Below are 15574 nucleotides of genomic sequence, written 5' to 3' on the forward strand. Positions count from 1 at the left end.
TCCCACGGGCGGGGGCGGGGGGAGGGGTGCAGAGAGACAGTGAAATATGAAAGGACAAAATATGTCATGCAATTTTTTCCTGTTGTCTTTGAAAGTATAATAAAGCTTGTTGCAATGTTATTTATTTGGGGAAGGGAGAGGGGGAGATTTCTTCAAGAATAACTTGTCCTGTTCTGCTGAAACTTCCCTTTGTCTGCTGGATTCATTTATACCAAGTGTCAAGATTAATACGATTCAGTTCTTTCCTTCCTACACCTATTTGTTGGTTAATGGACAAAGATATTACATTTAGAACACAAATAGCTAAATTTATATTCATAAATTATCTAAAAGTTGGGATACTTTCCACCCTCTGCTCTTATCACCATGGAAGGTGGGCCCCAAAGAACTGAGGGTCACTTTGGTGTTTTGTTTGTTTCAAGAGTTGCATCAGCTAAAGAACGAGGAGCTTCTCTGTATTTTGCCAGTCCTTAGAAAGTATATATGGGGCAGCTAGGTGGCACAGTGGATAGAGCACCGGCCCTGGAGTAAGGAGTACCTGAGTTCAAATCCGGCCTCAGACACTTAACACTTACCAGCTGTGTGACCCTGGGCAAGTCACTTAACCCCAATTGCCTCACTAATAAAAAAATAAAAAAAAGAAAGTATATATAGTTTCTTGCCAGGATTATACTTAAAACCTTTCTAGCACAGCAGTACTTGCCAGAGCTTCCTCTACTTTGCTTTCATGAATCAAAAAGCTAGGGTTATTTATTGCACTACTTATAGCTCAGTTGCTCCAATCCTCAATCCAACAGAAAAATTTCCTCAAATCAGATACAGGAACTTACATCCTTAATAGGATTTAAGTTCTAGTTTGGATTCTTTGCGACACAGACATGCCTCTATGTGGACAACTATTTGGGATGCTGACCTCAAGAGGTATAAGAAAGCAGAAAAGGCTAGTGGGGAGTATTCTTATACTCTTAGGAAGTAACAGACTGGTGAAGTTTTTTTAATGATAAGCTTCCCAGTTCTTTAACTTCCAAATTTCAGAATAACTACTTTGCTTTAAGCTGAGTTCTCCCTGTAAAATGATCAAAGGAAAGAAACACCAACAATCTTATTCCTAGTCACCCACATACCCCTTGGAAAGGGCTTATAGCCAAGACCCTTACCCCCCTTCTGAATAGACCCAGCACATCTCCCACGCCCCCCCCCCCTCCATGAAAGGGGTCAACCAGTCTTCACAAATTGATGAGGTTTATTTGTGTTTTTAAAATACAGCTGGCTTTAATTAAATTATGTCTCTCTCTAAATGGGAAAGTAAACAAAAGCTACTTTAAAGCATTCTAGAATTGGGGAGAGGGAAGGGTTGAGAGGAGGTAAGCACTGAAGAGAGAGTGCATATGCTTTTCTTAACACAAGGGAAAAAGCAAATGTGATAATATTAAGATTTTATATATCCAAGAGGTCTCAGCTGTTTTTATTCAAGCATCCCTGGAATGGAGGCACATACAAAAGTTCCTACTATACTTCTGACCATTAATAAAATGTTCAAGCTTGATTCTGATGTATGCCAATTTTCAAATCAAACTGAAAAAATTTCATATACAAAGTTTAAGTCACCATAACATATCCAAGAACATAACTGTTATTTGTCTCAATGGATGCCCACACTATACAAGAGGTTGTCCTGCCAAGTTGCTTTAAAGTCAAAATAATTCACTTTGTTCTGCCAAGTAAAATAAACTTAATGAACACACCAAGAAATGACCAGTATTTTTTTTAATAGGATACCAACTAATGTTTTATATCCATAGGAGAACAAGCCCAGACTGAAATCCCAAACACCCTAAATACTTTACAAAAACCATTACTTTGTGACAAAACACGACCAATGAATTGGTTTAAATAAGCTCAAAGTGCAGGAAGTTGGAAACAGTATTTAAGTCACTCTTCAAATGAACAATTTGCATTAGGAGACAACAGGAGAGTTTTCCTTGGAACCACTTACATTAAAATTCCATAATATAAGTAGCTAAGAACAAATAGTCAAGATGGGGAAGAGAGGGGCAGAAACGAGGACAGGAGAGGAATGAGATGGGGAATGGGATGGTAATGGTAAGGGGATAGAGATGGAGATGGAGATGGAAAGAGAAAGGGAAATGGAAAAAGGGAAAGGGACAGGGAAAAGGCAGAGAGGAGAGGGAAAAAGGCAAAGGGAATGGGGGAAAGGAGAAACTGGGGAAAATGGAAGGGAAGAAAGGGAAAAAGGAAGTTAAGATCCCACTGATACTTTCCCATATTATTAGTGGAAGAGATTGCTATCATCACCACCACTAACAGAAATACAGGTAATTAAAAGGAGAGGACAAACAGAAACCAATACAACCTCTCTCACAATTACTCCAACAAATATAGTGAAAGAGCACCAGCCCAAGTGGTGATGAGACAATCCAAGTAGAAAACATAGTAGGTCATTTTATTTCAGCCCAGAACAGCACAGGGAGAGAAGCAGAGGTCTTCAGGCAGCCACTGGAGAGGTCATACAGGAAGATCCATGCAGAGATTTCCAGCAAGAAACTAGGCTAAGTGACTATCACTAAAAAGGACTGAGGAACAGGAAAAAGAGTGAGCCTATAGCTATAACACTTGGGCCTTAAAGCAGGGCCACAGATCCAGTAAGGGCTAATTAAATAACCAAAACAAAGACTTCAGACTGAAGGTAAACCTACAGCTCTGTCCCAGCGAACCTACAGAATCTTCTAGCTAACTAAGAGGGACTAGACCAGCAACTGTCCACTGGTGGTTTAAACAGGAGCTCACCTAAACCCAATTCTAGAGGGGGAAAGAGAAGACAAAGAAAAAAAGAGCTGTTACAGAGTTGGAAACACCCAAAGACACAAGCCCAGAAGAGAACTCCACATCTATAAACCCTCGGGAAAAACAAAACAAAACAGACATAGCCTGGACAAAGGTTTAAACTAGAGTTATTGAAAGAAATGAAACAGTAATTTTAAAATATTAAAAATGAGAGCTTTTGAGAAATGTATTAAAAAAGAAATTAGAAACCTGGAGAAAACACTTGGAAGACTTAGGATGCACATTGGAAGAGTATTAACACTAGAGTCAGGAAGACAAGTTCAAATTGGGTCTCAAACATTTACTAGCTTTATGACTCTGGAAAAGCCACTTCACCTCTATCTGCTTCAGTCTCATCTGGAAAATGATGATAATAATAGCACCTATATCTTAGGGTTACCATGAGGACAAAATAACATTTGTAAAATAATTTGCAAACCATTAAGTGCTATATAAATGCTAGCTACTACAATTAAGAGAACTGATCAGTAAAGGAAATACTAGATTTCCCAAGTATCACACTCCCAGTAAAACAGAATGGATGAAACAGAAGTTAATGATTATGAGAAAACAAGAAATTTTAACTTAAAAACAAAAGACTTTAAAAATAGAAGAAAATAGGGGCAGCTAGGTGGCGCAGTGGATAGAGCACCGGCCCTGGAGTCAGGAGTACCTGAGTTCAAATCCGGCCTCAGACACATAACACTTACTAGCTGTGTGACCCTGGGCAAGTCACTTAACCCCAATCGCCTCACTAAAAAAAAAAAAAAAAAAGAAGAAAATATAAGACATGTTCTATCAAATATATATGACCTAAAAAGCAAGTCAAGGAGGTAAACATCTAAGAATCATTGAAGAACCAGAAAGCCATGACCAAAACAAGGGCATGGGGGCAGAGCCAAGATGGCTGAGGAAAGGCAGTGACTTCCCTGAGCTCTCCCCAGTACCCCTCCAAATACCTTCAAATAATGCCATAGGACAAATGCTGGAGCAGCAGAACCCACAAAAGGGCAGGGTGAAATAATTTTCCTGCCAAAGACAGCATAGTAGGTCATCAGGAAATGTCTATTGTACCAGGGTGAGAGTGGAGCACAGACCCATACAGGCTGTACCAGGACAGATCCAGGCCCAGGCAGCACTCCCCTCCCACCCCTAGAAACAGACCTCTGGAGCCTCAGAATCAGCTGTAGCAGTGCCTACTTCTGGAAGTCAGCTTACTGATGGGGAGGGAGGAGGTTGAGCAGTCGGCCAGGGGGAGATTACAGGGGTCTCTGCTGGTGCTGAAGTGAGACTCTCTTGTCTTGCCGTGCTCAAATCCAGGAAGCAGACTTGGGAGGTGGCTCAGGCAGAGGAGAAACGCAGGCACATCAGAACTTGCAGCCACAGTTAAACAGGATTCTGTTCTGGGTTAAAGGGCAAGCAGGCCTTTGGTTGCTTGCACACCAGAGCACAGGCCTGGGGAGTGGTGAATGTGCCTCTCCTTAAATTGTACCACCTTGGACCCCATGAAGCTTAGGACAGTGTGTCCTGGAAGCAGTGCCCCACTTTAAGAAGGAGTTAAAAGTCAAGAAATAGGCTAGGAAAATGAACAGACAGAAAAAAATGCTGACCCTAGAAAGTTTCTATGGTGACAAGAAAGATCAAGGTGCACCCTCAGAAGAGGACAGCAAGGCCAGGACTCCTGCATCCAAAGCTTCTAAGAAAAATATGAATTGGTCTCAGGTCATAGAAGAGCGCAAAAATGACTTTGAAAATAAAGTAAGAGAGGTAGAGGAAAAAATAGGAAGAGAAATGAGATGCAAGAAAGTAATGAAAAAAAAAGACAGCTTCAAAAGCCAAATTGGCCAAAAGAATAAGAAGGTACAGAAGCTCTCTGAAGAAAATCATTGGAAGATAGCAGAGGAAAAGCTGTGACTTCCCCAAGCTCCTGATAAATAATCCAAACACTCCATAAATAATATCATAAGACAACTCCCAGAGCAGTCTAACCCACATAAGAACATGAGACTATTTTCCAGCACGGAACAGACTGCACCTCCAGTGCCTCAGAGTCTTCAGTGCCAACAGCTTCTTCTGAGGCTCAGCTCGTAGATGAGTGAGGGAGTTCAGCAGTTGGCAGGGGTGAAGTGGCTGTGGTCTCTGCTGGAGTTGGGGCAAAGAGCCCTGGTTCTGAACCAGTGGACCAAATCAAGTGGTGGTGGCACAGTGGGGGAGGGGTATGGGTAATCCTAGCTCCCGAACATAGAGAATCAGATTTCAATCAGACATCTACTTCTGGGTTGAGATGAATAGGCAAAGAAAACAGCGAACAATAGACAGCTTCTTTGAGGGCAAGATAGACCAGAATACACCCTCAGAAGAAAATAACAACAAAGTCAAAGCTCCAACATCCAAAACTTTCAAGAAAAATATAAATTGGTCTCAGGTCATGGAAGTGCTCAAAAGGGACTTTGAAGAAAAAGTAGGAGAGACAGAAGGAAGATTTAGAGAGTTAGAGGAAAGAATGGAAAGGGAAATGAGAGCAATGCAGGAGAGTCATGAAAAAAAGTCAACAAACTGAAAAGCCAAATGGAAAAGGAGATACAAAAGTTCTCTGAAGAAAATAATTGCCTAAGATTTAAGATTGAACAAATGGAAGCTAGTGACTTCAAAAGAAACCAAGACACAGTAAAGCAAATCAAAATGAATTTTTTAAATAGAGAGCAATATGAAATATCTCCTTGGAAAAACAATCCTGGAGAGATAATTTGAAAATCATTGGACTACCTGAAAACCATGACCAAATTAAGAGTTTAAACATCATCTTTCAAGAAACTGTATAGGGAAAATTGCCCTGATATTCTAGAAATAGAAGGTAAAATAGAAATAGAAAGAATCCACTGGTCACCTCTTCAAAGAGATCCCAAAAGGAAAACTTCTAGGAATGTTATAACCAAATTCCAGAGCTCCCAGGTCAAGGAGAAACTATTACAAGCAGCTACAAAAAATGAATTCAAATACTGTGGAGCCACAGTCAGGATAACACAAGATCCAGCACCTTCTACACTAAATGATCAGAAGGTTGGAATATGACATTCTGGAGGGCAAAGGAACTGGGATTACAACCAAGAATCACCTACCCATCAAAACTGAGTATAATCTTTCAGGGGGGGAAATGGGAATTCAATGAAAGAGGACTTTCAGGCATTTGTGATGAAAAGATCTGAGCTGAATAGAAAATCTGACTTTCAAATACAAAACCCTACAGAAGCATAGAAAGGTAAACAGGAAAAAGAAACTAAGAGGGATATTAAAAGGTTAAACGGCTTACATTCCCACATGGGAAGATGATATGTCAAATTCATAAGTAATTTTTCAGTATTAGGGCAGCTGAATGGAATATATTTAGGCAGAGGGCACAGGTGTGAATTGAATATGAAGGGATGATATTTTGTTTTTAAATTAAGGGTTGAGAGGAATGCACTGGGAGAAAGGGAAAGGGAGAGGTGGAATGGGGTAAAGTATCTCACATAAAAGTAAGAAAAAGCTTATGGAGTGGAGAGGAAGATGGGGGAGGTGCAGGGCCTGAGTGAGCCTTACTCTCATCAGAATTGGCTCAAAGAGGGGATAACATACACACTCAACTGGGTATAGTAATCTATCTTGCCCTTCAGGAAAGTGGGAGGGAAAGAGGATAAGGGGGGAGGGTTAAAGGAAGGGAGGGCAGATTGGGGGAGGGGGCAGTCAAAAGCAAAACATTTTTGAGGAGAGATAGGGTGAAAGAAGATAGAAAATAGAGTAAATATCAAGGGGAGGGAATAGGATAGAGGGAAATGCAGTTACCAATAGTAACTGTGGAAAAAAAATTGAAGCAAGTTTGTCTGATAGGCCTCAGTTCTCAAACACATAGAGAACTGAGTCAAATTTGTTAAAATGAAAGCCATTACCCAGTTTATAGATGATGAAAAGACATGAAGTTTTCAGATGAAATAATCAAAGCCACCTATACCCAATAGGAAAATAAAAATGCTCTGGGGGCAGCTAGGTGATGCAGTGGATAAAGCACTGGCCCTGGATTCAGGAGGACCTAAGTTCAAATCTGGCCTCAGACACTTGACACTTACTAGCTGTATGACCCTGGGTAAGTCACTTAACCCTCATTGCCCAACCCCCAAAAATGTTCTAACTCACTATTGATTAGAGAGATTTAGGTCAAATCAATTCTGGGTAGTACCTCATACCTATTGGATTTGATAGGACAACAGAGGAAAATGACAACTGTTTTGGGGGATATGGGGGAAATGAGACATTAATATACTCTTGGTAAAGTTGTAACCTGATTCAAACATTTTTAGAGCAATTTGGAACTATGGCCAAAGGGCTATAAAACCATGCATACTCTTCCACTTAGCAATACCACTACTAGGTTAGTATCCTAAAAGAGGTTTAAAAAAAACGTTGAATTCTAAATTGGAGTGATGCCCATCAATTGGGGAATAGCAGAACAAATTGTGGGATGAGATTGGGATGGAACACTATCATGCTATGGGAAATGATGAGCAGGATACTATCAGAAAGGCTTGGTGAGACATATATGAGCTGATGCAAAAAGAAATATAGGGTATATAAAATAACAGCAATATTGTAAGATGATCTGCTGTGAATAACTTGGTTATTTTCAGCAATGCAATGATCCAAGACAACTCTGAAGGACTTATGAAAAATGTAATCCATCTACAGAGAAAGAACTGATGGTATCTTTTTTTGTTTGCTTTCTTTCACAACATGACTAATGTGGAAATGTTTTGCATGACTGCACATGTATATCTTATAATGAATTGCTTGAGTTCTTAAGGGAGGGGTGGGGAGGATAGGAGGAAAAGAATTTGGAACACAAAGTTTTAAAAATCGATATTAAAATTTGTTTTTACATGTAACTTGGGGAAAATTCTAAATAAACAAATAAAAATATATATTTTGAAAAAGAGCATGGTTATCATATTTCAAAAAAATCACAAATGAAACCTGCCCAGACCTATGAGAACAAGAAAACAAAGTGAAAACAAAGAATCCACTGGTCATATCCTAAAAGAAATCCCCAAATGAAAACTCCTAGGAATATCATAGCTAGAATCTAGCATTTCCAAATCAAAGAAAAACTATAGCACTCAGGTAAAGGTACAAATGACAAGTGACCATAGGGAGCATCTCAAAAGTTTTGGCAGTTACCACTACAAAGTAGCAGAGAAACTTGGAATATAATATTCCAAAAGGCAAAAGATATAGGCTTACAACCAAGAATAACTTAGCCACAAAAACTGATTATAATCTTACTGGGGGAGTATGGACCTTTAACAAAATGGAGAATTTTCAAGCATTCATGATGAGAAAAAAACAGAGTTAAGAAGAAACTCTGGAATAGAGAATCAGGAGAAGAGAAACATAAAAGGATAAATACATGTAAGCAGACAGAAAGGACTCTGTGAAAATGAAGAGTTTACATTTGAATACAGCAGGGATTCATAACCTGGGGTCTGTGAACTTTAAAATACACAGGCAGATACATACATACATACATACATACATACATACATACATACATACATACATAACTGCATTTCAATATAATTGGTTTCTTTTGCAATTACATGTAGGTTATTTTACTTGCTTTAAAACATTATTCTGAGAAGGGGTCCATAGGCTTTACCTAAATATTGAAAGCATCCATGATACAAAGAAGCTTAAGAGCCATTGTAATGGAAGAGATGAAACGAGTATCCCCACAGGACCTTAATGGTATCAGGGATCATAAAGGGACCTGAAGAAAACAGAGGACCTTGGAGTGGGGTTTTATTATTATGCTCTGATGATCTTAAAAGAAAGGAAAGGGAAAGAAAGCAGAATATACTAAGGAAGAAAGATGAAGGAAATGTGGGGAAATTTACTATTTTACATAATTGGGGAATACAAGTAAAAGAACTATATAAAGAAGATGAAAAGGATAAAGGAGTGGGCTCATTTGAACCTTACTTTCACCTGAATCTGTCAGAAGAGGGCAGAAAACACTCATATGCATAGGGGTATACAGGTACACATTTTAGTTTAGAAATGTATTCAACTCAATAAACCTGGAAGGAATGATAAGGAAGAAGGGAGAGGAATATAGGAAGGGAAGACTCCAGGAGGATTAGTCCTAAGTAAAACAAGCTCTTATCTGGTATAGAAAATGTAAAGTGATGTGGGTTTTAAAGGAACAAAAGAGAAGAAATCTGTGATAGGGCTCTGGACCAGGAGGAGAGTAAAAGGCAGGGAAACAAAGAAAGGCAAATTGCATCAAGCACAGAACACTGGAATGAAGCATATTCCTCTCTCAGTACCCTCATCTTTGTAAAGAGAGGGAGGAAAGGGGCAAAGAGAGAAAAAAGTAAAAGACATTAGGATAAAGGATAGAAATAAACAATAAAAGGTCATAACTGAAAATGTAAATGGGATGATATTGCCCATAAAAGAGGAAATCAGAATGAATCAGAAAGTGGTATCGAACAATATGTTTTTAAGAAACACCTGAAACAAAGATTCACGTGAGTTAATATAAGGGACAATAGGAAAACCTTGTGCTTTAGCTGAACTCAGAAAAGCAAGCAGTAGAGATATGATCTAAGACAATGCAAAAGAATAGATCTGGATAAAAGAGATACACAGGAAAACTACATTATAATGAAAGATGCTATGTAAATAAGTTGACCAGTACTTAAAATACATAAACCCAAGAACATAGTATCGAAATGCTTGAAAGAAAAATTAAATGAGCTGAAGATTTTGACAAATCTAAAAACCCCTGCCTCTCCCCCCAAAAAAGCAGTAGACTTAAATGTAATTTTAGAAAAGTTAGAAATGGTAGATTGCTGAAGGTTACCAGATGGAACTAGAAAGGAATAAACATATTCTTAGTAGTGCATACTACCCTTACAAATAATGATCAAAAGTAAGAACACAAATATACAAAAACAGAAATATTTTTAAAACATCCTTTACTGACCATAACACAATGAATATTATATGCAATGAAGGATTAAAAATTAAATGAAAACTACAGAATTCAATCCTAAAGAATTGGTGAATCAAAGTACAAATCAGAGAAACAGTAGAGATTTTCAAAGATGACAATGAGATAACATAAAATTTTTAGAATGAGGCCAAAATAGTCCTTAGAAATAACATAACCCTAAATACTTTCATCAACAAAAGAAAAAAAAAACAGATCAAAGAATTAGTTATAGACTTTAAAAAAATAAAATCTAAACCAATAAATTTTAATACTCCAATTAAATACCAAATAGAAATTCTAAAAGTAAAAGATAATACTGAAAGAACTGTACCTTGCCCTAAGCCCTAAACAAATAAGAATGTATTCTCTTTCACAGGGCAACTATTTTCCTCATGAAGAGCAGCATTGTGATCCTAACTATCAAGCTAAAAAACCCTTGTATTTGACTAAAATACAGTCTACAATAGTCTGGAGTTTAGAAAAATACCATTTAATTACTAGAATTAACAAAAAAGGCCCCATCATAATACAGTCATTCCTTTTCATGATCAAACAATAAGCAGAGCATGATATTACATTTGCTAGATCTTTCAGTTAATTGCAAAATGATAAAGATCTAGTTTATTCTCAAGTATGATAAAAAAAATAATTCTGATTCCCTATGAATATCCTCATCAAGGATGTTCTCAAATCATGTAATATCACACACACACACACACACACACACACACACACACACACACACACACAGTGTAGCCAGAAGAATAGTAAGTATCTAGGTTGGTAGTTGTGTTGATTTCTTAATTGGCTTTTCTGATATTAGCAGTGTCTGAGATTGTTATCTCATCTTGTCTATTTTACTCTTCTTTAGATACCTTGCATATCAGCCTTCTCACAATGTCTCTTTCAGCACAGATCTCCTTTCTATGGACTTGGATCACTATGGCTATTTGGTTTCTTCAGTGCCATTTCTACTATCATTATAAGATGTTACAGTACAAGTACAGTGGTTCCAGTATCTTTTATGGTGAAAGCAGCTTATTACAATAAGATTTATAGAACTTTTCATTTTTTTAAATTAGTGGTCCTCCTCCCATTTTCATTAAATTCCCTTGGAATCACTGCATTTAGTTGTATCTCTTGCCAAGTTTTCTTTAAACTGCTTTTATCCTTCATTGCTTCTCTTTATTTTAGGAAATGATACTGCTCATAATTGTCTATCACCCCTTCTTTTCTCTGGTCCATCATTTCTCTCCAGTTTGCAAGTAACTAAAATATTTGCTAAGGTTCTTTTTGTCTTCTTATGCTGGATATAGATTTAAGATAATTAAATTTCTGTATAAATTAATATAATTCTTGTTAATGTATTTTCTAATGTTAATTTCCCATTTCTCATTACTGATTATTTGTTTCAAAAGTTCAGAATGTAATTGTTTCAACTATGTATATTCTTTCTAATTATTTTTTCTTCCTGCTCTTAATTCTAATCTTTCCCTGACAAGTTGGTGGCCTAAACATACATATAAAGTCAATTCAGGGAAAATACCCATTTCTATAAAATATTTTCATATATTTTAGGATACAACTTATTTAATTTTTTTTCAATATTATTTGTTGCCTGCAAACTCCTTCCTTTAGCTTTTTGTTTACAAAAAAAATAAGATTAATTCATAGTAATGTTTTACATAATTGCACATGTATAACCCATGTCTGATTTTGTACCACCTCACAGAGATGGGAGGGGAGGGAGGGAAGGAGAGATAAAATTTGGAATTCAAAATTATAAATAAAAAATAAAAATGTTTATTACTTTAAAAATTGATATTCAGTTCTTCCAACAATATTTCTACTCACTGGTCACTGGACAAACATCTCACATTTGGAGAACCAAAAAATTTATAAAAGTCTAAAAACTGATTCTTAGTACTCTTTACCCCCTTTCACAGTACTCTGTCACCATCATTTTAGAAGTTGAACAAAACATGGGCTAGTATTTAAGCTAAATTTAACTATAAAATATTCAAAAACTCTCTAAACTCTTTCATTTGGTAAATCCATGAACTCTCACAGGTTAAATTACCATCTCTACATAGATGACTCCAGGATCTAGATCTACAGCCCTAGTTTCTATCCTGAGCTCCAGTCATGCATGAGCAACTTTTCCTCCTGAACATTTTAAACTGGATGTTCCATAAGCATCTCAAATTTAACACATTCAAAACTCATCATTTTTTCAGGAAAACTCACACCTTCTGGTGAATTTTCATATTAATGCTGAAGGAATAACCATACTTCCAATCACAGGTTCAAAATCTGTGCCATTTTCAACTCCTTCACTGTCATCCAACATATCCAACCCACTGTCAAATCTTATCATTACTATCTCCATGACACATCTCTTATGTAAGTTTCCTCTCTAATCACACAGCCAACACCCTAGGTCAGGTCCTCAACAGCTTTCACCTAGACTATTAAAATAATCTCTTGTGCTGTCCCTATCTCCAGTCTTTTCCAACTCGATTCCATCCTCCACACAGCTACCAAAGTGCCACCTCCCCTTACTCAATTCCAGTGAGTGAATGTTACCTCTAATATAAAATATAAACTCCTCTCTCTAGTTTTTAAAGCTCTTCACAGCCTGGGCTCCTTGCAAAGTTTCCAGTCTTCTTATACATTACTGCTTTTTACATAATTCTATGGTCCAACCTATTGGAATATACTGTTTTTCAAATGAGGATACTCCATTTCCCGTTTCTATTCCTCAAACAGGAGACTAGTATTTTTTTCCTTCAAAGTTTCCCAATCCATCATTTGACTTTTCCCAGAGGCAAAATGAATCCTGCAGTCAAACTCAAAAGCATATTATTCATTTACAACCTCAAAATTAATATAAATTGGCCAGTGTTGTTTGTGGGTGGGTAGGATATGGTGGGAGGGGGGGATGCTGGAGGGGAGATGTGATTTGGTTTTGATAACACAACTAGCCCAACAGCAGAACTCAATTGTGAAATTAAGTAGGCAGAATCAGATATTATTACCAAGTTAAGTAAGCACTCCACTAGCCTAGCTATGCTATAAGTTTATTCAAAGTAATTATTAGGGTTTGAATAAACTAAGTTAAAATCAACAAGTAATTTTTACCTAACATGAATACTAATTGCCCTGTCAAAATGCCATGGTCTTGATATAGCACCTCAATGACTACTGTCTGTGACTATGGAATTGAGGGACAGAATCAAACTATCCTGGGTTCTCAAACAAGCAAGTTAATAGTGCAAGTCAGTTGTTTAAAGCCACTAATCTATTTTTAAATTAAAGTAAGATTCTAAATTTGACCTACATTAAAATTTTATCAGTGAAGAATGTCCAGCTGAGATCTTTAAACAGTTCAGAGAGACACACACAAAGCTAATTTTGTCCTATACAAAGGCTACTTACTCTAGGCAACTAAGTTCATATAGGAAAGCAGCAGCTGTGAACAGAACCATCCAACAGCTGAGTTTCTAGTAGATTCACCAAATCAAGGGTTTAGCACAACTAATTTTGATTCAAAGAAGAACATAGTTTCATTGTAATATTCACTGTAGAATGATAGGGTATCAAGGGAAATTCATTATTTCAGCCTGCTTTATACCCATGCCAAGTTGCGATCTGCTCTGCCTAAACTAGCATATTGAACACTAAACCTCCAGAATCCATGTTATTAACATCTTCTGTGTCTACACACCTAGTTCAGGCCCATTACCTCTCCCCTGGACTACTGAAATTATCTTCTCCACTCAGCTGCCAGGTGATTTATCTAAAATTTAAGTCTGACCATGTCTCCCTCCCATTCAATAAACTCCTGTGACTCCTATTTAACTATGAGATCATATATCAAATTCTTCTGTTTAGTATTTAACCTGGACATTTTTTCCCTTTCTAGTATTCTTAAATATTATCCATACTCTTTGTGCACTGTATGGCCCAGGTTGCTGTTCCTCACACAAAATATCCAATCTATCATCTCCCATGCTTTCACACCAGATGTAACTTCAGTTCTGCCTTTGAGTTTGCCAAGTTTCTTTCAAGACTCAGTTCAAAACCCAAATTCTTCAGAAAGTCTTTCCCTGTCTTCCCTATCTCCCCAGTCCCAGCTGCTTCTGCCTTCCCCTCTCTGCATAGATCTTTTTTTTTTCTTTTTTTTGGTTTGGGCAATGAGGGTTAAGTGACTTGCCCAAGGTCACACAGCTAGTAAGTGTCAAGTGTCTGAGGCTGGATTTGAACTCAGGTACTCCTGAATCCAGGGCCAGTGCTCTATCCACTGTGCCACCTAGCTGCCCCCTCTGCATAGATCTTGAATGTGTCTAGTAAGTAACACTGTCACCCCCACTAAATGGAGCTCCTGGGATGACTTTCTGTCCTTTTTATCCCTAGCACTTAGTACCTGGCACATAGTAAGGGTTAGATAAATGTCTGACGACTACTTAACTGATCAATCTACTCAGCTTTTCAACTCTTGCCTTGTGACTGAGTTCTCTTAAGAAAGTGGAAACGGGGGGGGGGGGGGGGGGGCCCCCCGGGTGGGCGCAGCTAGATGGCGCAGTGGATAGACCACCGGCCCTGGAGTCAAGAGGACCTGAGTTCAAATCCGGCCTCAGACACTTAACACTTACTAGCTGTGTGACCCTGGGCAAGTCACTTAACCCCAATTGCCTCACTAAAAAAAATTTTAAAAAAAAGTGGAAACTGAAACCTGTAAAGGACATTACATCTAGCTGACAGGAAACCACACCATGCTTCACATTCCACCTTGCCTCCACAGGTTAACACCCCTCTTTCCACTGCAAAAGAATCCCTTGCTCAGGGTACAGCAACAAAATCAAAAATACTATCAATTTTGAAAAGGGTGTGTCCTATTGATTGGAGAATTGCAAATTAAAACAATTTTGAGGCACCACCTCACACCTATCAGATTGACTAATATGACAGAAAAGAAAAATGAAAACTGTAGGAGAGGACATGTAAAAATTGGGACATAATGCACTGTTGGAGTTGTGAACTAATCCAACCATTCTGAAGAGCAATTTGGATCTGTGCTCCAAAAGGCTATCAAACTGTGCATACTCTTTCAACCAGAAATACTACTAATAGGTCTGCATCAAGGTTTGAAAAGGGAGGAGGGGGGAGGGGGGAGACATATATACAAAAATATTTGTAGCACCTCTTTTCTGTGGTGGCAAAAAAATAGGAAATTAAGCGGATATCCATCAATTGGGGAATGGCTGAACAAGTTGTGGTATATGAATCTAATGGAATACTATTGTGCTATAAGAAATAAGCAAGAGAGCAGCTATGTGGCACAGTGGATAAAGCACCCACCCTGGATTCAGGAGGACCTGAGTTCAAATCCAGCCTCATACACTTGACACTTAAGTCACTTAACCCTCATGAGAGGGATGGAGGGAAAGGGAGAGAGAGAAAGGGGGAGGGGGGAGAGAACACGAGCACAAAAGCATGATGCTCTCATAAAACCTGGGAAGACATATGAACTGATGCAAAGTGAAGGGAGAAGAACCAGGAGAGCATGGTACACAGTAACTGCAATATTGTATACAAAGAACAACTGTGAATGGCTTGGCTATCCTCAGCAATAGAATGATCTGAGACAATTCCAAAGGACTTATGATGAAAAATGCTATCCATCTCCAAAGAAAAGAACTG

At 38.0% G+C, this 15574-nt stretch overlaps 1 protein-coding gene across 1 annotated transcript in view; it reads right to left on the bottom strand.

Moving 5' to 3' along the window:
• SIPA1L1 (signal induced proliferation associated 1 like 1) overlaps positions 1-15574 on the bottom strand; it is a 381936-nt gene that overhangs the window by 236875 nt on the left and 129487 nt on the right.

The sequence above is a fragment of the Dromiciops gliroides genome, chromosome 2, assembly GCF_019393635.1.
Source record: "Dromiciops gliroides isolate mDroGli1 chromosome 2, mDroGli1.pri, whole genome shotgun sequence".
NCBI classification, from domain to species: domain Eukaryota; kingdom Metazoa; phylum Chordata; class Mammalia; order Microbiotheria; family Microbiotheriidae; genus Dromiciops; species Dromiciops gliroides.